We start from the raw sequence: 24,557 nt of genomic DNA, 5'->3' as shown, positions 1-24,557 counted from the left end.
AACTGAACTGAACTGAGGGTACCAGGAAAGTTCTACACAGGTTAAGATTTCCATCAGCAAGACAGCCCCAAAAGTCACTTTTTGTGGTGTGCTTTTGAAGCACTTTGTCCAATGGTGCACACAAAGGCAAGGAGATGGACCATGTGCCATCCATCCTCTGGGCTCTCTTCAGGAAGCAGCACAGCTTAGAGGCACTTGCTCAGTATTTCTAATCCCTTGTCTGCTTCTGGACAGGCTCATGACCTATTCTTAAATTCTCTGAATTTCAACTTCCTTGACTGTGAAATGAAGATGACAATGCATAACTGCTCTTACCACCACCCCCCAAAGATTTAGTCAATATTGTGGTGTCCCCACAGATATCAGGTCCCAAATCCTAGAGCCTGTAAGTATTACCTTTTTTGGAGAAAGGGTTTTTGCAGATGTGACTAAATTAAGGATCTTGAGATGAAGACTTTCCTGGATTATCTCGCTGGGCCCTGAATACAGTCACATATTTATATATCCTTATAAGAGTAAGACAGAGAGAGATGAGCCGTACATATGGAACACTGGGCGATCTAAAGACAGAGGACAGAGAAACTTAAAGATGTGGGGCATTATGGAATAGACTGATGTAGCCACAAGCCAAGAACCTTTAAGTTCACACCTGCTAACACCTTGATTTCAGGTCAGTGACACTAATGTTAAACTTCTCGCTCTAGGCTGTGACAGACCATGTTTCTGTTTTGTTTTGTTTTTAATTTTTTATATTTATTTATTTAATTTCTGGCTACACTGGGTCTTCATTGCTGGGCGAGGGAATCACTCTTGTTGTGGAACATGGGGTCTATGGTGCATGGGCTTCAGTAGTTGCAGTATATGTGCTTAGTGGCCCCATGGCATTTGAAATCCTCCCAGACCAGGGATTGAGCCATGCCCCCTGCATTGGTAGAAGGATTCTCAACTACTGGATCACCCAGGGAAGTCCCATTTCCATTTATTTAAACCAAAAGGTTTATGGTAATTTTTTCTAGCAGCCACAGGTTTGCTAATACAAATAACAAGTTTTAAAGTATCTGAAAGTTCTTTGTAAATTATAAACAGATGGTGGGAGAAGAGATACCTGGGGTAAATAGGTATGATTCTGATAGTATTACCCCTATATGTACTACTAGATGCCACATTTGGCCTCTGCAATGACAAATTCAGAATCACATCTGAGTCCTACTGGACACTAAATGGCAGTATACTAGATACTAAACACTAAATACCATTCAGTAACACAGCAGGTTTATTAATAGCAGCACTGAAGGAGTATTTCTCACATCGCTACTTCTTTGTCACTACAGGTATAGGGAGCTCTGTTGGGTCTCCCATGGTGATTCAACATTCCTTCCATTGACCAGGCCAGACCCACGACCCCATCCAACCACAAGGTGGACAGCATATTCAGCCTGGTCTATGTCAAACAAAGAAGGACCATGGAACTGGGCACACACAAATGACTGCCACGCTGAGGTCAAGGTTACTTAGGGAATATGCAATCAACAAAAGTAGGAAACTCATAGGTGGTACTTGTGAGATAAGCAGGCTTTGAGAATGTTGCTCTGGTGAGTTAGAAAGACAGGGTAATCAGAGAAATGCAAATCAAAACCACAATGAGGTACCATTTCACGCCAGTCAGAATGGCTGCAATCCAAAAGTCTACAAGTAATAAATGCTGGAGAGGGTGTGGAGAAAAGGGAACCCTCTTACACTGTTGGTGGGAATGCAAACTAATACAGCCACTATGGAGAACAGTGTGGAGATTCCTTTAAAAACTGGAAATAGAACTGCCTTATGACCCAGCAATCCCACTGCTGGGCATACACACTGAAGAAACCAGAATTGAAAGAGACACGTGTACCCCAATGTTCATCACAGCACTGTTTATAATAGCCAGGACATGGAAGCAACCTAGATGTCCATCAACAGATGAATGGATAAGAAAGCTGTGGTACATATACACAATGGAGTGTTACTCAGCCATCAAAAAGAATACATTTGAATCAGTTCTAATGAGGTGGATGAAACAGGAGCCTATTATACAGAGTGAAGTAAGCCAGAAAGAAAAACACCAATACAGTATACTAACGCATATATATGGATTTTAGAAAGATGGTAACGATAACTCTGTATGCGAGACAGCAAAAGAGACACAGATGTATAGAACAGTCTTTTGGACTCTGTGGGAGAGGGAGAGGGTGGGATGATTTGGGAGAATGGCATTGAAACATGTATAATATCATATAAGAAATGAATCGCCAGTCCAGGTTCGATGCACGATACAGGATGCTTGGGGCTGGTGCACTGGGATGACCCAGAGGGATAGTACAGGGAGGGAGGTGGGAGGGGGGGTTCAGGATGGGGAACACGTGTACACCCATGGAGGATTCAAGTTGATGTATGGCAAAACCAATATAATACTGTAAAGTAATTAGCCTCCAATTAAAATAAAAAATTTTTTTTTTAAAAAGGCAGGGTAAGATGGCAGAATAAGTTCTCACTCAAATAAGGTGGTATTTATTTGCAAGGTGACAATGTGTTCTGGTTTTCCAGGCCAGTCCTGCTTTACACTTGTATTCTGAGCATAATTATTCATAGTAATTCTTTATACTCTCCAAGTCTGGATGGAAAATTTTATGATCACCCTTTGTTATCTAGAGCTTCCCTGGTGGCTCAGTGGTAAAGGATCTGCCTGCCAATGCAGAGATGCAGGTTCAATCCCTGCATCAGAAATCCCCTGGAGAAGAAAATGGCAACCCACCCCAGTATTCTTGCCTGGGAAATCCCATGGACAGAGGAGCTTGGGGGCTACAGTCCAGGGGGTTGCAAAAGAGTCGGATATGCAAATAATTGAAGCTCTGACCTTTTTGAATGGCCTTAATGCATGAATGGCTTCCCTGGTGGCTCAGATGGTAAAGCTTCTGCCAGCAATGCGGGAGACCCGGGTTCGATCCCTGGGTTGGGAAGATCCCCTGGAGAAAGAAATGGCAACCGACTCCAGTACCCTTGTCTAGAAAATCCCATGGACAGAGGAGCCTGGTAGGCTACAGTCCATGGTGTCACAAAGAGTCAGACACGACTGAGTGACTTCACTTTCATTTTTTCTTTTCAATGCATGAATATGTATAAGAATCATCCAGGAAGTTTTGCTCAAAGGACAGATTCCTGGGTTATATCTCCAAGAGACTTTGCTCCAGTAGCTGGAATGAGGCCCCTGGAATTGGCACACAGAGTTATTATTTATACAGTTGGTACACAGATCACACTTTAAAGAATTCTACAGAAGTCTCCCTTCACATTCAGGCAAAGCTAATCAGATTTTTGCTCATGGGCATTTCTAAATAGGACATCTCCTAGGAAGGTAAATCATAACTTTTATGATGGTAAGCATACAAACATGATTTTTTATTGTCCTGACTTTATTGTATTAATTATTTGAAATAGTAAAGATTTTACATTCTAATTCATGTGTTTACTTTTCTTGTAGAATTTACTTAGGCATTTATCAAGTGATTCCTCATGATTTAAGTCTCAGACTTACTGCAAAGACCAAGAAGAAGGAGGCTTGGGGGTTAGAGGGTAAGGAATTTCTGGAAGCAGTCTAGAATCTTTGCATACTCGAATTTTAAAGAAATCTCCCTTCTTAAAATAAGATTTTGAGGGACAATTCCCCTCTTTGAAAGAGCAAAGGAACCATTGTGTTTGAAGCTTCATTCATACGTCCATAGACTTCCCTGGTGGCTCAGATTGTAAAGAATCTGCCAGCAATGCAGGAGACCCAGGTGCGATCCCCAGATGAGAAGATCCCCTGGAGAAGGGAATGGCTTCTCATTCCAGTATTCTTGCCTGTAGAATCCCAGGGACAGTGGGGTCTGGTGGGCTACAGTCCATAGGGCTGCAATGAGGTGAATACAACTGAGTGCATACCTCTATGTGAATTTGTCAGCTATTTCGGCATACTTAAAGAATGGCAGCTTGGATTAGAGGAGGCTGAAGGAGTAGAAGTTTCAGCAACCTAAAGAGCAGTCCTTGAAAGGAGTCAAGACTTTAGTGTCCAAGGCTCTGAAGCAAAGAGGGAGGGAGCGATAAAAGGGCACCTATATCCATGAACTGATAACCAAGAGTAAATGTTCCTAAGTTACGATTGCGCCTAGGATCCTAGAGACTACCTGGAAGCCACTAACTATCACTGCCCTTAGAGATCCTCTCTGAGTTGACATCAGTGGCAAAAAAGTTAATCTTTCTTTGTTCTAGGCCTGGAGGCAGACAGCTGAAGACAAAGCTATCACTGTGTAAACCGATGTTTACAGCAGCATTATTCATAATAGCCAAAGGGTGGAAACAACCCAACTGTTTATCAGCAGACAAACAGAGAAACAAAGAGACATATCCATATGACAGAATATTATTCAGCCATAAAAAGAGAACAAGCTATTGATATATGCTATAACATGGATGAACCTTAAAAGCATCACACTCAGTGAAAGAAGCCAATCACAAAAGACTATTTAGCATAAGATTTCATTCATATGAATTCCATAATAGAGAAATTCACAGAGACAGAAAATAGATTAGTGGTTGCTTAGACCTGGAGGGGAGGGGGGTTAAGGAAGTGATAGCTAAAGAATGGACTTTCCCGGTTGCTCAGGCAGTAATGAATCCACCTGCAATGTGAGAGACCTGGGTTCAATCCCTGGGTGGGGAAGATCCCCTGGAGTAGGAAATGGCAACCCACTCCTGTATTCTTGCCTGGAGAATTCCATGGACAGAAGAGTCTGACAGGCTATAGTCCATGGGATTACAAAGAGTAAAGGATTTCTTCTTGAGGTAATGAACATGCTTTAAAATTTACAGTAGTAATTGTTACCCATCTCTGTGAATATAATAAAGCCTGTTGAATTGTATGCTTTAAATGTGTGAATTGTATAGCATGTGAATTAAACCTTAATAAAGCTATTTTAAAAAATAAAGACAACAGTTACAGTCAATCAGGGAACTCTCACAGCCTCCCCTGTGCTAGAGGGTAAGTCACAATTACCTGAGTACAGCTCCAGGTCTTTCCCAACCAAGTCTTGATCTTCTCTAGAAAAAAAGAAGCTGATGAGGGAGCAGGGGATGGGACAGCAGTTGTGAAAGAGATGTCTTTGCTCATCATTGCCACCCCAGCTTTTTGTTTTTATAATTCTTAGCCACATAGATTATCACAGGGACTGTCCAAATATATTCTCCATGAATTCTAAGGGCCCAGTAAATATCGGTTGTCACTATAAAGGAGTACTAGCAGAAGAAACTCAGCTTTTTATGATTATTGAATGCCACTGCACCCACATAGACATTAAGCTGAGAGCTTGTCTATGCTTGTCTACAATGCATCTCACTCTCTGCAAAACAGTAGAAAATGAAGATTCATTTTCTACTATATTTAACCCAACACAACCAGAAATGAACTCATTATCTTCTCTTGCAAACCAGTGTTCCTCATCCTATAATCTTTATCTGCACTGGCTCAGTTAGTTGCCCAAGCCAGAAACTAGGCATCATCCTGGATTCTATCCTCTCTCACCACCCTCATCCAAATGATCATCATGTCCTATCAACTATCAAATCCTTCCATCTCTGTCCATTATCATTGCCACTGACTGTCCTCCAGGTGAGGCCACCATCAACTCTCACCTGGATTGCTGCAAAGCCTTCCAGGTGGTTCTATTTGCTCCCATTCATTCTTCCCCTGGTGGCTCAGATGGTAAAGAGTTTGCCTGAAATGCAAAAGATGTGGGTTAAATCCCTGGGTCTGGAAGATCCCCTGGAGAAAGGGATGGCAACCCACTCCAGTATTCTCTCCTAGAGAATCCCATGGACAGAGGAGCTCAGGAGGCTACAGTCCATTGGGTTGCAAAGAATTGGACACGACTGAGCAACTATGTGATGACTATGTGATGATGATGATTCTTCCCCAGGAGCCAATTATAAAACACAGACTGAACCATTTTTCTTTCTACCTCACTTCCCTTCAATTGTCTCCAGACTCAAGTCCAGTTATCTGAACATGGCTTCCAAGGCTCTTCCTGATTTCTCTAGCCTCAGCCTTCACCAGTCCTCTAAGTTTTCCATTATTCTCACTCCCACATTATCCTCACTCCCACATTTCTGACTGTTGAGTTTGTCCAATACCTCATGCCCTCTCTAGTCTATAGGCCTTCCCAGATACCATTCACTTTCTCCTGAACACACATGCCTCCTTCCATTCTGCGCCTTCTAACCTCTGGACTCTAGTCTAAGTTCAAATTATCCTTCCCTCAGCTTAAGGTCACTTTCTGTTACAAGCTTCCTCAGAATCCCCTCCTCACCCAGACCCCAGGCTACATTTGATGACTTTGTTATATGTTTAGGAAAATGTCAATTATTACACAATATGACAATCAATTGCTCACTTATCTGTCTTGACTTGTAATCAGTTCAGTTCAGTTGCTCAGTCGTGTCCAACTCATTGCAACCCCATGGACTATAGAATGCCAGGCCTCCCTGTCCCTCAACAACTCCCAGAGCTTACTCAAACTCATGTCCAACAAGTTGGTGATGCCACCCAACTGTCTCATCCTCTGCCATCCCCTTTTCCCACCTTCAATCTTTTCCAGCATCAGGGTCTTTTCTAATGAGTCAGTTCTTCCCATCAGGTCACCAAAGTATTGGAGATTCAGCTTCAGCACCAGTCTTCCCAATGAACAATCAGGACTGATTTCCTTTAGGATAGACTAGCTGGAACTTCTTGCAGTCCAAGGGATTCTCAAGAGTCGTCTCCAACACTGCAGTTCAAAGCATCAGTTCTTTGGCACTCAGCTTTCTTTATTGTCCAACTCTCACATCCATACATGACTACCAGAAAAACCATAGCTTTCACTAGATGGACCTTTGTTAGCAAAATAATGTCTCTGCTTTTTAATATGCTATCTAGGCTGGTCATAGCTTTTCTTCTAAGGAGTAAGTGTGTTTTAATTTCATGGCTGCAGTCAACATCTGCAGTGATTTTGGAACCCAAGAAAATAAAGTCTCTGTTTCCATTGTTTCCTCATCTATTTGCCATGAAGTGATGGGACCAGATGCCATGATCTTAGGTTTCTGAATGTTGAGTTTTAAGCCAACTTTTTCACTTTCCTCTTTCACTTTCATCACGAGGCTCTTTAGTTCTTCTTCACTTTCTGCCATAGGGTGATGTCATCTGCATATCTGAGGTTATTGATATTTCTCCAAGCAATCTTGATTCCAGCTTGTGCTTCTTCTAGCCTTGCATTTCACATGATATAATCTGCATATAAGTTAAATAAGCACAGTGACAATATACAGCCTTGACGTACTCCTTTCCTGATTTGGAACCAGTCTGTTGTCCCATGTCCAGTTCTAACTATTGCTTATTGACCTGCTTATTGACAGATTTCTCAGGAGGCAGGTCAGGTGGTCTGGTATTCCCATCTCTAAGAATTTTCCACAGTTTGTGGTGATCCACACAGTCAAAGGCTTTAGCATAGTCAATAAAGCAGAAGTAGATATTTTTCTGGAACTCTCCTTCTGTTTTGATGACACTGGCAATTTTGATCCCTGGTTCCTCTGCATCTTCTAAATCCAGATGGGACATCTAGAAGTTCACAGTTCACGAAGTGTTGGAGCCTGGCTTGGAGAATTTTAAGCATTATTTTGCTAGTGTATGAGATGTGTGAAATTGAGTGGTAGTTTGAGGATTCTTTGGCATTGCCTTTCTTTAGGATTGGAATGAAAACTGACCTTTTCCAGTCCTGTGGCCACTGCTGAATTTTCCAAATTTGCTGGCATATTGAGTGCAACACTTTCACAGCATCAACTTTTAGGATTTGAAATAGCTCTACTTAAATTCCATCACCTACACTAGCTTTGTTCATAGTGATGCTTCCTAAGGCCCACTTGATTTTGCATTCCAGGATGTCTGGCTCTAGGTAAGTGATCATACCATTGTGGTTATCTGGGTCACGAAGACCTTTTTTTGCACAATTCTTCTGTGTATTCTTGCCACCTCTTCTTAATATCTTCTGCTTCTGTTAGGTCCATACTGTTTCTGTCCTTTATTGTGCCCATCTTTGCATGAAATTTTCCCTTGGTATATCTAATTTTCTTGAAGAGATTTCTAGTCTTTCCTATTCTATTGTTTTCCTCTATTTCTTTGCATTGATCACTGAGGAAGGCTTTCTTATCTCTCCTTGCTATTCTTTGGAACTCTGCATTCAAATGAGTATATCTTTCCTTTTCCCCTTTACCTTTAGCTTCTCTTTTCTCAGCTATTTGTAAGGCCTCCTCAGACAACCATTTTGCCTTTATGCACTTATTTTTCTTGGAGATGGTCTTGATCACTGTCTCCCATACAATGTCACAAACCTCCATCCATAGTTCTTCAGGCACTCTGTCTATTAGATCTAATACCTTCAATCTATTTCTCTCTTCCACTGTATAATCATAAGGGATTTGAGTCAGGTCACACCTGAATTGTCTAGTGGTTTTCCCTGCTTTGTTCAGTTTAAGTCTGAATTTGGCAATAAGGAGTTCATGATCTGAGCCATAGTCAGCTCCTGATATTGTTTTTGCTGACAGTGTAGAGCTTCTCCATCTTTGGCTGCAAAGAATATAATCAATCTGATTTTGGTATTGACCATCTGGTGATGTCCATGTGCATAGTCTTCTCTTGTGCTGTTGGAAGAGGGTGTTTGTTATGACCTGTGAGTGTGTGTGTGTGTGTGTGTGTGTGTGTGTGTTTAATTTATTTTAACCAGTGTATTCTCCTGGCAAAACTGTTAACCTTTGCCCTGCTTCATTCTGTCCTCCAAGGCCAAATTTGCCTGTTACTCCAAATATCTCTTGACTTCCTACTTTTGCATACCAGTCCCTTATAATGAAAAGGACATCTTTTATGGGTATTAGTTCTAGAAGGTCTTGTAGGTCTTCATAGAACCGTTCAACTTCAGCTTCTTCAGCATTACTGGTCGGGACATAAACTTGGATTACTGTGATACTGAATGGTTTGCCTTGGAAAGGAACAGAGCTCATTCTGTCATTTCTGAGATTGCATCCAAGTATTGCATTTCGGACTCTTGTTGACTATGATGGCTTCTCCATTTCTTCTAAGGGATTTTTGCCCACAGTAGTAGTAGATATAATTGTCATCTGAGCTAAATTCACCCATTCCAGTCCATTTTAGTTGCTGATTCCTAAAATGTCAATGTTCACTCTTGCCATCTCCTTTTTGGCCACTTCCAATTTGCCTTGATTCATGGACCTAACATCCCAGGTTCCTATGCAATATTGCTCTTTACAACATTGGATTTACTTCCATCACCAGTCACATCCACAACTGGGTGTTATTTTTGCTTTGAATCTATCTCTTCATTCTTTCTGGAGTTATGTGTCCACTCTTCTTCAGTGTCGTATTGGGCACCTATTGACCTGGAGAGTTAATCTTTCAGTGTCCTATCTTTTTGCCTTTTCATACTGTTCATGGGGTTCTCAGGGCAAGAATGCTGAAGTGATTTGCCATTCCCCTCTCCAGTGGACCACGTTTTACTCAAACTCTCTACCATGACCCATCTGCTTTGGGTGGCCCTGCATGGCATGGCTCATGGTTTCATTGAATTACACAAGGCTGTGATCCATGTGATCAGATTGGTTAGTTTTTGTGATTGTGGTTTTCATTCTGTCTGCCCTATGATGGATAAGGATAAGAGGCTTATGTAAGCTTCCTAATGAGAGAGACTGACTGAAGGGGTAACTGGGTCTTGTTCTGATGGGTGGGACCATACTCAATAAATCTTTAGTTCAATTTTCTGTTGATGGGTGGGGGTGTGTTCCCTCCCTGTTGTTTTATCTGAGGCCAAACTATGGTGGAGGTAATGAAGATAATGGCAACTTCCTTCTAAAGGTCCAATGCATGCACTGCTGCACTCAGTGCCCCCAAACCTGCAACAGGTCACCTCTGACCCATGCCTCTGCTGGAGACTCCTGGACACTCACGGGCAAGTCTGGGTCAGTCTATTCAGTCAATGCTCCTTTCTCCTAGGTCCTAGTGCACACAAGGTTTTGTTTGTGCCCTCCAAGAGTCTGTTTCCCCAGTGCTGTTTAGGTTATGGCAGCTCTATGGTGGGGTTAATGGCAACCTCCTCCAAGAGAGCTTATGCCATACCCAGGTCTGCTGCATCCAGAACCCCTGCCACTGCAGCAGGTCACTGCCGAACCATATCTCCACAAGAGACACTCAAACACAGTTCTGGCTACCTCTGTGGGCTCTCTGGGTCCTAGTGCACACAGGGTTTATTTGAGCCCTCTGAGTGTCTCTGGTCGGTATGGCATTTGATTCTAAATGTGATTTTGCCCCTCCTACCTATAATATATAATCCAAAACAAGGAAATAAATTGACTTAAAAACCTAGCATATCATAGGCACTCTATAAAAAATAAGACTATCAAGAGTCTTGATTAAGGTAGGTTGGTGCCTGTCCATACAATGCTTTAAAATGCAGAATGCCTATTACATTGGATACATTCACAATCACCACTAACACAATAACTGGATAACAGATGAAATATTTTGTATAGAGAGAAATAGTCTATTTTAATTTAATTTTTATTGAGGTATAATTGACATATATCATTATATTAGTTTCAGGTTTAAAACATAATAATTCAGTATTTGTATATATTGCAAAACGATCACCACAATAAGTCTTGTTAACATCTGTCATCATACACAGTTACTGATTCTTCTGTGTGTGTGATGAGAAGTCTTAATATTTACTCTCAGCAACTTTCACATATACAATACAGTATTATTAATTATAGTAGCCTTGCTTTGCAATAGATATTCATGAAAGTGGAAGTGGCTTCCTAGGTGGCACTAGTGGTAAAGAATCAACCTAACACCCACAAACATTGCAGGCAGATTTTTTACCATCTGAGCCACCAGGGAACTTATTTACTTTATAACTGGAAGTTTGTACATTTTGATCACCTCCACCCATTTGGTCTACATGCTTACACCTCAGGCAACCTCCAACTATTTGCTGTATGTATGAAATTTTTTTGTTTGTTTTAGATTCCACATTTAAGTTGAGATCATATGGTATCTTTCCTTGTCTGACTTATTTCACTTAGCAGAATACCCTCAAGGTCCATCCATGTCACTGCAAATGACAAGATTTCATTCTTTTCATTCTCGTAAATTTTAGTTACACGTATGTGATTATAAACCTTTCACAAAAATGCATATTCTGAATGTATTCAATATCCATTTTATAATAAAAGCATCCAGGGTTGTTAAATAGTCCCATAGAGTTTTTGCCTTGATAATATCATCAAGACTGTGTGGCAAACTTCAAGGAGGGAAAAATCCTCTCATTGATTTGTTTTATGTGTATATTTTAAAATGCAGGACTGACTGACACTGAAGGGCAGTGCATTAACATTTTTTGGTGAACAATAAGGGATCTTTCCCAGACACGGTACTGAGTTACTTATTACTGTATTGAGTTTCCAAGCACATTGCTCCTTGGTGATTTCTGGCTCTTAATGTATTGACTTTCTGCTTGAGCCGGGGCTTTCAGAATTCCTTTTCACCTAGCACCATACCAGATTACTTTTTTATACAATTCTACCTTCTATAATACTTCCAATGAGAGGACAACCCGGCCACTGGGCACCTTCTGAGAGACCCTATCTCCTGGACAGTGTGTTTTTTGCAAAGAAAAACAAGCATATGGTGACATCCAGTCAGTATAAAATCTATACTAAACAACTGACACTGTACATTTTCTGAAAACTGAGCTAGTTTGTTTATTGCCCCCCTTTTAGACACAGATAGCAGGCAGATAAATGATAGAGGGGAAAAGCCAGCATCTCTGAATTGCACAGATGTGTGGGTTCAGAGCTGGCTCTTTTCCTTGTTAGCTGTTCGCACTTTCACAGATGATGCTCTGAGTCTCAGTTTCCTTGTCTCCAAAATGATTACAACAATATTTACCAAATATGGTTCTCTACTAATTTTAAAACTTAGCTTCCGTGAAAATATCTTGCAAGAGTGAAAGTCTACTGATATTTATGAAAAGTTATCTGTGTGCATCCCACACCTCTCCCAACCACTCAAATATGGGGAAATTAAATGGACATACAACATGCAGATGTGAATGTACTAAATGGCTTTTCTGCCTTTCACTCTCTTTTCTCAGTTCCCAACTATGCATTATTACAGTGAACAGGTCAAGTTTCCTAAAACCACGATGTGTCTGTGCCTTTGTGCTAAGTCTCTTCAGTCGTGTCCGACTCTGTGACCTTGCGGACAGTAGCCTACCAGACTCCTCTCTCCATGGAATTCTCCAGGCAAGAATACTGAAGTGGGTAGCCATTCCCTTCTCCAGGAGATCTTCCCGACGCAGGGATCAAACCTAGGTCGCACATCTCTTGCATTGGCAGGCAAATTATTTAACCCTACTGCCGCCTTGGAAGCACCAAGCAGTGCCTCATGTGGTGAACAAACAGTGACTTAAAGCACTGTCCCACCACACGTCTGATAAACTGCAGATAAAAAGAGGAGCATTCAGATAAGTTTTGGCTTACTTCACTTTCACTTTCACTTTCTTTAAGCAGAAAGCAACAGATCTTGTAAATGGCCACCATATTTAAAGGAAACCATAAAATCTCAGGAAAACGAACCTCAGGAAATCCTTCTAAGATATTAGATGTCTATGAGGTACAATTATCAAAATCACACAGAAAACGTTAATGACATATATCATAGATTCTACTACTTAAGTACATGTATTTCAGCCCTCAAATTTTTTAAAGCCATAATAAAATGTGCCTTTGTTTTAGAGTTATCCAGACATAAACTGTTTGTACAGACATAAACAGACACACACAAAAAAACAGTAAAGATAGTTTTCTAATTTGTTTTAATGCCTTGAATTCAAGTTACAGGTTAGATACTTTGAAGTGCTAATTGACTGGTTTTCTTGGCAATGTGGCTTAGTTTATTGTTCAGGCTTTACTCATATCAGTGGCATTTAATTTTCTTTTTTTTTTTTCCCCCTTTGCTTTATCTGTGGAGTGAAAAGTTCATCTGTTAGAATTTCACTTTAAGTCCTAGTAAGTCAAACCATTGTTTTAGGAAAGTATGAGTGCCGTTGAATTTCTCTCTCATGTGGCAATGTTAAATAAGCTTCCATCTTTTACAAATACTTAACCCTTTGAAAACTGAAAGTGTTAGTCATTCAGTCGTGTCTAACTCTTTGCGACCCCATGGGATTGCCAGTCTTTTCTTGTCCATGGAATTCTCCAGGCAAGAATATTGGAGTGGGTTGCCATTCCCTACTTCAGGGGATCTTCCCCACCCAAGAATCATACCTGGGAGTCCCACATTACAGGCAGATTCTTTACTATCTAATAAGCCACTGGGGAAGCCCCTTATTTTATGTTAAGGGGCTTTGTAAAAAAAAAAAAAGACTTTGGAATCAACCAAAAATTTCTCACTGACCAAAGAAGGAATGATAGAGAATAATCATTTTGCAACCTCTAATGAAAATAAAAGCTAGATCTAAGTAATGACCCTCTATAGCTGAATGGGGAATTTGACAATAATGAACCAGTCCAACAACATCTAAATCCACTGATCAATCTTAACATCACTCAAAAAGAGGCAAGTGGACAGTATGTGTCTCCTGACATGATGCAATAGAACGTTCCCCTATGAAGTGTTTCTGCAAAAAAAAAAAAAAAAAAAAACTAACCCAAATCTCTTTTGGACTATTTTGAATCAAATTCCATATTTACAGGAATATAAGTTGTGGGTATATAACAGAGAAATATGTTATGTGACATTATAGGATTCAATCAACACATCAATAATATGAGTAGCTCTATGGTATAAAATGGGCTTCCCTGGAAGCTCAGCTGGTAAGTGAGCTGAGCAATGCAGGAGATCCTGGTCCAATTCCTGGATCAGTAAGATTCCCTGGAGAAGGGATAAGCTACCCATTCCAGTATTCTTGGGCTTCCCTGGTGGCTCAGACAGTAAAGAATCCGCCTGCAATGCAGGATACCTGAGTTCGATCCCTGGGTTGGGAAGATCCCCTGGAGAAGGGAATGTCTACCCACTCCAGTATTCTGGCCTGGAGAATTCCATGGACCATATAGTCCATGGGGGTCACAAACAGTCGAACACAAGTGAGTGACTTTCACTTTCATTTATGAGACAAACGATCCCGTCGCTTCAACATATAAACTGAAAGTAAGAGGTTAGATTTAAAGTTACTAAAGAAATATCAATTACATGTGTTGTCTGGACCTAGTTTGGATTCTGATTTGAACAAATGATATAATTAAGTAAATTTTAGTATTGACTGAATGGTTAGTGACAATAATAAATTGTGTTTTAGGTATGTTGATGGTATCATAGTCACATTATAAAATGAGTATGTACCTTTCAGGGATATACATATTGAGGTGTTTTCAGATGAAATGATGCATCTAGAATTTGATTCAAAATAATCCAAAGGAGTTTGGGGGAGGGAGGTAGAGATGAAACAAGCTTGTCATTTGTTAATGATAGTTGAAGCCAGATGACAGGTACATGAAGTGCTTTATACTCTTCTCTGTACTTTCCTACATGTTTGAAATTCCCATAATAAAATGGGTGACAGAATAGAAAGAAGCCAGTACCTAGGAATATAAGAAATGGCTTTCCTCTTACTCCTCTCCAAAGCAACCCAAGTTTCCAAATCCAAACACCCACGTAATTATAACATATTGTTTAGCTAAAATCACTAAGACAGACCTAAAATGAAACTGGAGTCCTGTCATTTATAGAAATATTTCTTATTCTCTAGTGCTCCCCTCCAATACTTCCCCATATTCCATAAGGAGATAAACGGATCACACACAAGATGTCAAAAAAAAATTGCCTTCCTTTGCAATCACTTCCAACTTCCACTCAGAACAAAAGTCCAAGTGAGCGGTAAAAGGAAAATGTCTTGTGACAAGGTCAAACAAGACTGATGAGAAATATGGCTTGTGATGAAAAACGAACAGGTGCATGTTTTATTGGCATGATAAATGTGGCAAAACCAGATGTGGAATCCCATATAACATTATACTAAATGCTTTAAAGTGTATCTTTCTCCAAAGAAGCTTTTTTTTTTTTTTTCCTCGCTCCTATTCTCATTCTGATGGCAATTTCTGCAAGTCTCTTGGGGACCAGGAGAAAAGAGTTTGCAGAGATTCAGTTTTGGGTGTTTTTTTTTTTTCAGGAAATGTATAGAATCCTGCATCATAACACATTTTCAAGTGAGGAAGTCTGTGTGTTGGGAGTGACGAGGCAAAGGTAGGACAGACACCACCCTAGGCTTCTCTGTAGGACTCAGGAGCTTGTGACCAACTGGCTAAGAGAATCACAAAGCTGGCTCCACCCTCACCAGAAATATGGACCCAGAGCAACTTAATCAAGGTTGAGGAATTGTGTTTGCTTTAGCTTTGCTTGGTGGTTTTTTTTTTCTTTTTCTTTTTTTTTTTTTGCCATGCATACCTGTCCTCACTTCCAGGAAATGCCTGAGTGACGTGAAGAATGGACTAAAATATATGAAGTGGCTCTCAGTCTTGCCTGCAAAGCTGCAGTGCAGAGCAATGAATAGACTGAGAGACCATCTCAGGTAAACAGTATGTTCCATCATCCTTTATTTCCTCAGTTCCTAGCAGAGTACCTGGCATTGTTTAGTCGCTAAGTCACGTCCAACTCTTTGCAACATCATGGACCATAGCCTGCCAGGCTCCTCTGTTCATGGGATTTTCCAGGCAAGAATACTGGAGTGGGTCATCATGCCCTTCTCCAGGGGATAGTCCCAACCCAGGGATCGAACCCAGGTCTCCTGCATCGCAGGCAGATTCTTTACCATGAGCCATTTGGCATATTGTTACCCAATAAATGATAGAAAAAGTGAACTCAGAAGGAAGGGAGTAAGAGTGCTGGACCACATCTATGAATAAATTGGCAGGACCATGTTTGTCCTGGGTATCCATGCCCCAGATGTTCAGACTGTGCATCCAGTTGCTCAGTGAGTCCACCCAATCAAATTCTACTGTCATTCTTTCTCTTCTCTCACCTCTCACCTGAAGGATAAAATTTCATTGGCTTTAGTGATGATTAATTTTTTGTGTCAATGTGGCAAAGCTATGGTAGCCAGTTGTTGGATTGAAGACCAGTCTGGGTGTTGCAGTGAAGGTACTTTTTAGATGATACTAACATTTCTATCCGTTCAGTTCAGTTCAGTCACTCTGTTATGTCCAACTCTTTGTGACCCCATGGACTGCAGCATGCCAGGCTTCCCTGTCCATCACCAACTCCCGGAGCTTGCTCAAACTCACATCCATCAAGTCAGTGATGCCATTCAACCATCTCATCCTCTGTTATCCCCTTCTCCTCCTGCCTTCAAACTTTCCCAGCATCAGGGTCTTTCCAATGAGTCAGTTCTTTCCATCAGGTGGCCAAAGTGTTAGAGCTTCAGCTTCAGCATCTGTTCTTCCAATGAATATTCAGGACGATTTCCTTTAGGATTGACTGGTTTGATCTCTTTGCAGTTCAAGGGACTCTCAAGAGTCTTCTCCAACACCACAGTTCAAAAGCATCAATTCTTTGGTGCTCAACTTTCTTTATGGTCCAACTCTCATATCCATACATGACTACTGGAAAAACCATAGCTTTGACTAGACAGACCTTTGTCGGCAAAGTAATGTCTCTGCTTTTCAGTCTGCTGTCTAGGTTTGTCATAGCTTTTCTTCCAAGGAGCATGCATCTTTTAATTTCATGGCTTCAGTCACCATTTATCAGTATGTTTTGATAAACAGGATAACTTCCGTAGTGTCAATGGACTTCATAAAATCAGTTGAAGGTCTTAAGAGATAAAAGACGGAGGTGCCCTGGAAAGAAGGAACTTTTCCTCCAGACTGCGTTTGGATTTAAGCTGCAACATCAACTCTTCTCTGAATCTCCAGCTTGCTGGCCTACCCTCCACACACATGTGCATGCACACACACACACACACACACACACACACACACACATCTATTGCTTCTGTTTCTTTGGAGAACCTAATATAGCCCTTAATTCTTCTCCTGCTTTAGGCCCCTTCCTCATTTTGTTTCACTCCATCATTCCCACAGTCCAAAATGAGGTCTATAAATCCAATCTGATAACACTGTTGCCCCAGGAAGTACCCATCAGTGGGCCTCTTTCTGCTCCACAGGTTACACTATCCTTCCCTATGTAAACCAAATGTCATTTCTTTTTCTAAGGTCCCCAAACAGGCCTTACATGAGTCAAGTTCAGCACTTCTCACCCAGGATTGTGACATTGTAGTTGTGGACTTGAGCAGCCTTCTCCTCACCACATCTGCATGTTACAGATGATCTCTGCCAACCAAAGCTCACAGGAAAAACTAAGAGAGAGACTACTTAAATATAGGCTCAGATTGTTCATCAGCAAATGAGCGTAACACAAATGCCCTCAGTGTTTGAGAATATTAGATTGTTATCTTTAAGGAGAAAAAAGAAAATTAAGCTGACTGAAGTAATATTGAGGAAATCTTGCAATATTAAATTTTAAAAAGATCCTGCTAGGATTCATTTTAATCAAGACCTACCAGCATGTGTTCAAGCTTGTGTCCTTGTCATGTTTGTTGGTACTGATAGATTTAGAATATATCAGCTAGTAAATTAGCCTGGATGTTCAGAGCAGCTCTTCAAGACTCTGAGACAAAGTCCATGGCACAGCCATATTTCAGGCAGAGACAGGCTTGCTCCGGTTCACAGCCCAGGAATGGATACACTCAAAGAGCTGAGATCTGAGACACAGCCTTTGACTGAAGCTAGTCAAAGTTCAATAGACAGAGCAGGCCCCAAATGGTCCCAGCTGTGGCTAAAGGGATGATAGAAATGTTTAAGAATTAACCAGCAGAATACTGTCACTATTCTCCAATACAATAAAACACAAAATCTCCAGAATCGTCTTACTCTAATCCTGTCTTCAAACTGTTACAGAGAAATTGTTTATCACAGCAAGCTACTTACCTACACATATACCTTTAATGTATTACTACTAATTACATAATAAACTTCACAGTTTTCAACCTGATATTTTAGACTGCACACTTTTTCCTCTTCTCACCAGATTTATCCAAATTTATTTCCTCAGCCCTGATTAAAGCTCTTCTTTAAGATCTACCAGTGCAAAATGAAGCTCTTCCACTTCTCCAGCCAGTGCTGCTTTGCCTTATCTTTGAAAATGTTGCATTCTTTTTGCAATGGTGCATAAACACATGCTGCTGGGCAGTGTTTCACTGCTTAGTGTATGCACAGCATGCCTTGAACAATATCTCAACCCTAAACTCCTTGAGGGCAATGATCTTAAGTAAAAAGAAGACTGCCTTAGTCATTTATCTATCCCACCTCTGCCAGTTACTGGTGTTGTTGTCTTGAACAATTTATTTATCTACTCTGAAACATTTTAGTCATGTGGAAATGACATGCCTATGCTGAATACCTTTCAGAGTTATTGAAAATAAGATTTTTTTAAGTGCTAAAGTACTTTATTAATAAAAAAAAATACCATGCACTTCTGTGAGATATCAGTATTAGCAACAGGTGCATGCATATATTGGAATAGGAAATGACAACCCACTCCAGTATTCTTGCCTGGATAATCCCATGGACAGGGGATCCTGGTGCGCTACAGTGTCTAAGGTTGCACATACATAAATATATTTTTGTATATACTTATACATACATTTATTTATGTACAATATGTTAATATTACTATGTAGAAAACTACCTGGAAGCTAATATTAGACTTAGTTTAGACTTATTGTTCTATGTTTTCAGTTTAATAGCTTGGGGACATCAGTAGCTAAAGGTTATGAGAAAAGTCAGAGGCTTACACTTGACCTGCCAAAAACAGTTCTTACTACATGTTTGATGAATAAAGCAATACAAATGAAAAGGAGTTTAATTTACTAGAGTTATCTATTATATCCTGAAACCATAAATACCACCGACAAACTGGTAAGTTCTAAACCACACTGCAGACTCCACAAAGTACTGTGGTCTAATTATCTACGAAACTAACATCATGTACCACTTAGCACTAACACCCACTACTGCTGTTAGAAGCAGAGAAGTGAAATTACTACAGTTCTCACTTTCTTGAGAGAACAATGACAGATGATGTGTTAGATTCAAAGTGGAAAATTGTATCAGTAGATCAGGTTGTCCTTTGGGAGAAGGGCTGACAAAGCATAGTGTCGACGTGGCTTTCACCTCCAGACTCAGATTAAAGGTCAGTCCCATAGACGTGGTGTTCAACATCATCGATGGCAGTGGGACTGGACGCTGCCACACATGACACATTTAGCTTCTTCAGCCTCTCATCAGAATCCCCCCTTGTGCCACAATTCACTTCAAATATAAAGTTGAAAATGGCAGCAACATGGCCCTAGAGTCACACAGTCTGATCTCGTTTAAGTCACTGTAACTGGAAACGAGACCCATTGTCCTAGGCATATGCAGAAAGATGAATGCACACCGAAGAACCTCAAACAATTCTAAGGAGAAAGTGAGGGAAATCAGAAGTCCTGATGTCTGCCAGATAAACCACCTCCCCCATGAAATAAACATTTGCTGAAGGCCTACTGTTTAACAGGTAATAGGTTAAATGCTGGGAAAAAATAATTCGGATATAGTCATGTCTTTGAGATGATCTCAGTCTAGAAAGACAGACATAAATGTTAGCCAAAAATTTTTGATTTAAAAACTAAATATTAGATACAGAGAAGGAGTCCCAGAAATGCAGAAGGCTGAGTTAGGACACATAGCAGTGGCAACCCAGAGGTGTTGTTTCAGACTGCTGTTGCTGTTTTGTCGTTTAATCAGGTCTGACTCTTTCATGACCCTATGGACTGTAGCCCATCAGGCTCCTCTGTCTATGGGATTTCCCATGGAAGAAGACTGGAGTGGGTTGTCATTTTCTTCTCCAGGGTATCTTCCACACCCAGGGCTTGAACCTGCATCTCCTGCATTGCAGGCAGATTCTGTACTGCTGAGCCACCAGGGAAGCCCTGCTATCTCAGACTGGCCAAGGGCAAAACAGCAGCAGGAACTTGAAGCCTTCCTGAGGATAGCAGCTTCCAAGGTCTCCATGAGCCTCCCTAGGGGGATACCACAATCAGAGAGCCATGTAATTTATAACCACCTGGTTACACATAGACTTTACAGTTGAATTTAGTGAGCATCTACTGAATGCCAAGCACCACGCTGGCCATGTCTGTTAATATTTGTCTGCCTTTTCTAGTTTACAGACTCAATTGCTAAGGTTAAGGATCAGCCATGGAAAATGACTGTGAATAAATAACTAGGTACAATAAATGATTATGGTAAAATATAACGGATGTAATACTCACACCAAGACTCAGGGAATCTTTAATTATTAATTCCACTCTAGAAATAAGAAAACAGTAGCTCATTGGGTAAAGTGATTGGCTAAAGACACTCCGTTAATATCAGAGCTAGAACTTTGTTCTGCAGGTCTACTGGCTCAAGTTCAATGTTTCAAGCACAGCAAACATGTCAGAAACTCCTTTTGTGCTTTCTCCCTGAAACTGTACTAATATTGGTATATTTGTCAATTCAAGCTGCCATAGCAAAATAGCATAGGCTGTGTGCCTTAAACAGCAGACATTTATTTTTTATTGTACTGGAGAATGAGAAATCCAAGATCAAGGTGCCAGCCTATACAGACTCTGGTGAGAGTACTCTCCCTGGTTTACAGATGGTCACCTTCTCTCTGTATTCTCACATGATGCAGTGAAAAAATCTTTTTGTCTTCTTCATATAAGGTCACAGTCCTGTCAGATTAGGGTCCTATTGATACGACCTAATTTAACTTTAAATACTCCCTGAAACCCTATCTTCAGATTCAATGGCACTGGGGATCGGGGCTTAAACATATGATTTGGAGTGGGGGCCACAAGTCAGTTCATAGTAATTGGCCCCTTGGGAATCATAAAGCTCCTTTAAAACCAGCTTGCCCGTCTCAGGGACAGTCTTTCCTCAGTTCTGACTTTCTCTCTTTTTCCATCAAAGCGCCTCTCCCAGGATAATTCTGTCATGTTTCTGTACTTATAAAGCCCACCCTTGGACTACCATCTTCTAAAAATATTTATGAGAATTTGATGGCAAGCTGAGCAGATATACTTTTGTCCTACAGCTACTGAAATCCCAAATACACTTAACGGTCAAGGGAAAAATAACAAAAGTGGGAGGCCGTAAGATGAGAGGTTTTCAAATGTCTTGGAACCTGAAAACTTTGAAACAAAGTGGAAGAAGCTGTGATTCCTTGATGTGAAGATACAGCAGAGAGGCAGCCAAACTGCCCAGCCAAATCCCTCTGAGGCCTGATGCACAGAGGCAGGTATTATCATGGGGGTTAGGGGGCGGGGGCAGGAGGAAGAAGAGGGGTGGAGAATGGGAGTTAATTGGCCATGGAACCACCCTGAACTCACCTCCTCACCCAAAATGATTCAAAGCCATATAATAAAATTGGAGGGATATTTTCTAAATAAATTGAACAAGTAATTTGAAAAGCCTTAGGGTGGTGACATGAGCTCCAGTGCCCCAAATAGAGTTCTTGGTCATCCTGGCACTCAGGCTTCCTCCCTCAGATGGCTGCCAGTTGACAATCTCTGACCACATATACAGAGTCTCCAGGCAGCCTCTCTGAAGCCTTATTCTTAAATATGAATGGAAAGCCAAGATATTTGAGAAAAGCCAGAAATATGACAGAGAAATAACAACATAATAAGAATAGAAGAAAATAAAAAGAGCATGCAGAGATCATTTGGAGTTAAAACGAGTTTTCATTATACCTTAGTTTTTATCCTTAGAGATTTGCCATCATGATATTCAAGAATACATTACATTTGTACACAAAAATAGATATCTTTAAAAAAAGTATGAGGATAAGCTGATTATCAAAATAAAACAGTCCATAGAATAATGGATAAGGAAATCTTAGTTGATGAAACAAAAAGACAAGTGTCCCCAAACACTGCTTTATTTTCTCTATATAGTGACATTTTTCTGAAATCAGACTATTTATTTGTCCACTTCTCTATTTTGTGTGAAAATATAAAGTGCCCATGAATATTTCTGGAGTTAAATGAAAAACCAAGGAGACAATATGATAAAATATAAGAGATGTAAGATCCATGGTATGTTTAATATGCAAATTAATAAGAATTCCAGAAAGAGATACAAGAGAAAGAAGAGGGCAAGAAATTTTCAATGAAAAAAAGTAAAAAGCATTTCTCAGAGTTAGAAATATGAATCTTCCAATTTAAAGTACTTAGTGATAATGAACAATGTGAATGACAAAGAGACCCATTCTTAGACAATGTATTGTAAAATTTCAGAATACTAACAATAAAGAGACTATCCTAAGCCACCATAGGACTGGAGTGGAGATCAGAGGAGAAAGTACATTGATAAAGAAGCACCAATCAGTCTGACATCTGACTCTTCATCAGCAATATTGGATTTAGAGGAAAAGTGAAGAGTAAAGACATCTTGGCCATTGAACAGTAGCCCAAACAGCTGACATATGAACACTGACTCTGGAGCCAGCTGCTGTGATCAAATTTGACTATTATTAATAAAGGTGTGGTCTTGGGCAAGACTTAGCCTTTCTGTGCCTCAGTTTTATTCTCTGTAAAAAAAAATCATAGTAGTTTTCTAGTTCACTGTTACTATTAGGACTAAAGGAATGAACCACAGAGCACTGCTGCCTTATTTAGCAGGGAATAAACACACGGACGATGGAGAAGGCAATGGCGCCCCACTCCAGTACTCTTGCCTGGAAAATCCCATGGACGGAGGAGCCTGGTGGGCTGCAGTCCATGGGGTCACAAAGAGTCGGACACGACTGAGCGACTTCACTTTCACTTTTCACTTTCATGCATTGGAGAAGGAAATGACAACCCACTCCAGTGTTCTTGCCTGGAGAATCCCAGGGACTGGGGAGCCTGGAGGGCTGCAGTCTATGGGGTCGCACAGAGTTGGACATGACTGAAATGACTTAGCAGCAGTAGCACAGCAAACACATGGACATAATAGCACAAATGCAACTGATTTTCAACAGAGTCATCCCATAGTTTAAACCAAAATTCATTTTAGTTATAAGAGAATATAATTGTTATCAACTTTGACAATGTAAAAGAGAAGGATTTGAGTGAAAGAGAGAAGGCAGGTAAAGAAAGTTGTGAAGGTGCTAATATCTTTACTTTATAAACTAAAAAGTCAAGGGAAATGATCTATAATTAATGGAACAAGAAATAGAGTTACAGAGGTAATCAGCAAAGGAACTAAAGAGCAATGTACTTATTCAAAGGAAGTGAGGAAAAGAGATGGGGCTATGTGTGAGCTAAATACTTAATCATGATAGCAGGAAGTCAATGGGAAATGTCCAAATTAGATACAGTATCAAGAAATAAGGACAGAACCATAAATTTTAGAACATGGAGGCTACTGCTAGAAAACAAACACTGACAGCATCAGAAGTGGCAGCCTTGGGTACATACAGTGACCATGAAATTTGACATTCAAATCAAGACATTTTGGAGTAAAAAAATATTAATCATTTATACAAGTGATTAGATATAAATCAGGACTCTCCAGAATGTGTAGCCAGGCAAGTTTCAGGGGAGTAGTTTCCAGAGCTTTTTATTTAGGAGAACCAATAGGACTGTCAGGAAAACTCGTGGCAGAGAGGGGCTAAAGGACTTTCTTAGTATTGAATATTTTTAATGATCTCTAGACAATATTTCGGAGAAGGCAATGGCACCCCACTCGAGTAGTCTTGCTTGGAAAATCCCATGGATGGAGGAGCCTGGTAGGCTGCAGTCCATGGGGTCGCTAAGAGTCGGACACGACTGAGTGACTTCACTTTCACTTTTCACTTTCATGCATTGGAGAAAGAAATGGCAACCCACTCCAGTGTTCTTGCCTGGAGAATCCCAGGGACGGGGGAGCCTGGTGGGCTGCCGTCTATGGGGTCACACAGAGTCGGACACGACTGAAGTGACTTAGCATAGCATAGCATAGACAATATTTTGGTAAATACAAAAATTATTTTAGAAAATAAAAGTAGAATGAGGTTAAGGTGTTAAGGGCTTACTCCGTTACCTTGTCCAGAAGCTTCACATTTTATAAGGATACACAGCAAGGCATGGTATCTTAGACAGAAACGATGCTAGCTCCAAGTTAAGCTGTAGCTGTCAGGGGCAGACCAATCACAAAGTAAGCATGACAGAGATGTTGACCCACAGTTTTTATTTAAAAATAGCAGAAAATTACATTCTTTTCACAATAAAACAAATGTAGGTATATTATATATGAAAAGCTTCATAAGAATTTTTGAAATGAAATACTGG

This window comes from Bos javanicus, chromosome 3 (assembly GCF_032452875.1).
Source record: "Bos javanicus breed banteng chromosome 3, ARS-OSU_banteng_1.0, whole genome shotgun sequence".
Classification (NCBI taxonomy): Eukaryota; Metazoa; Chordata; class Mammalia; order Artiodactyla; family Bovidae; genus Bos; species Bos javanicus.
Note: the sequence above shows the minus strand (reverse complement) of the source record.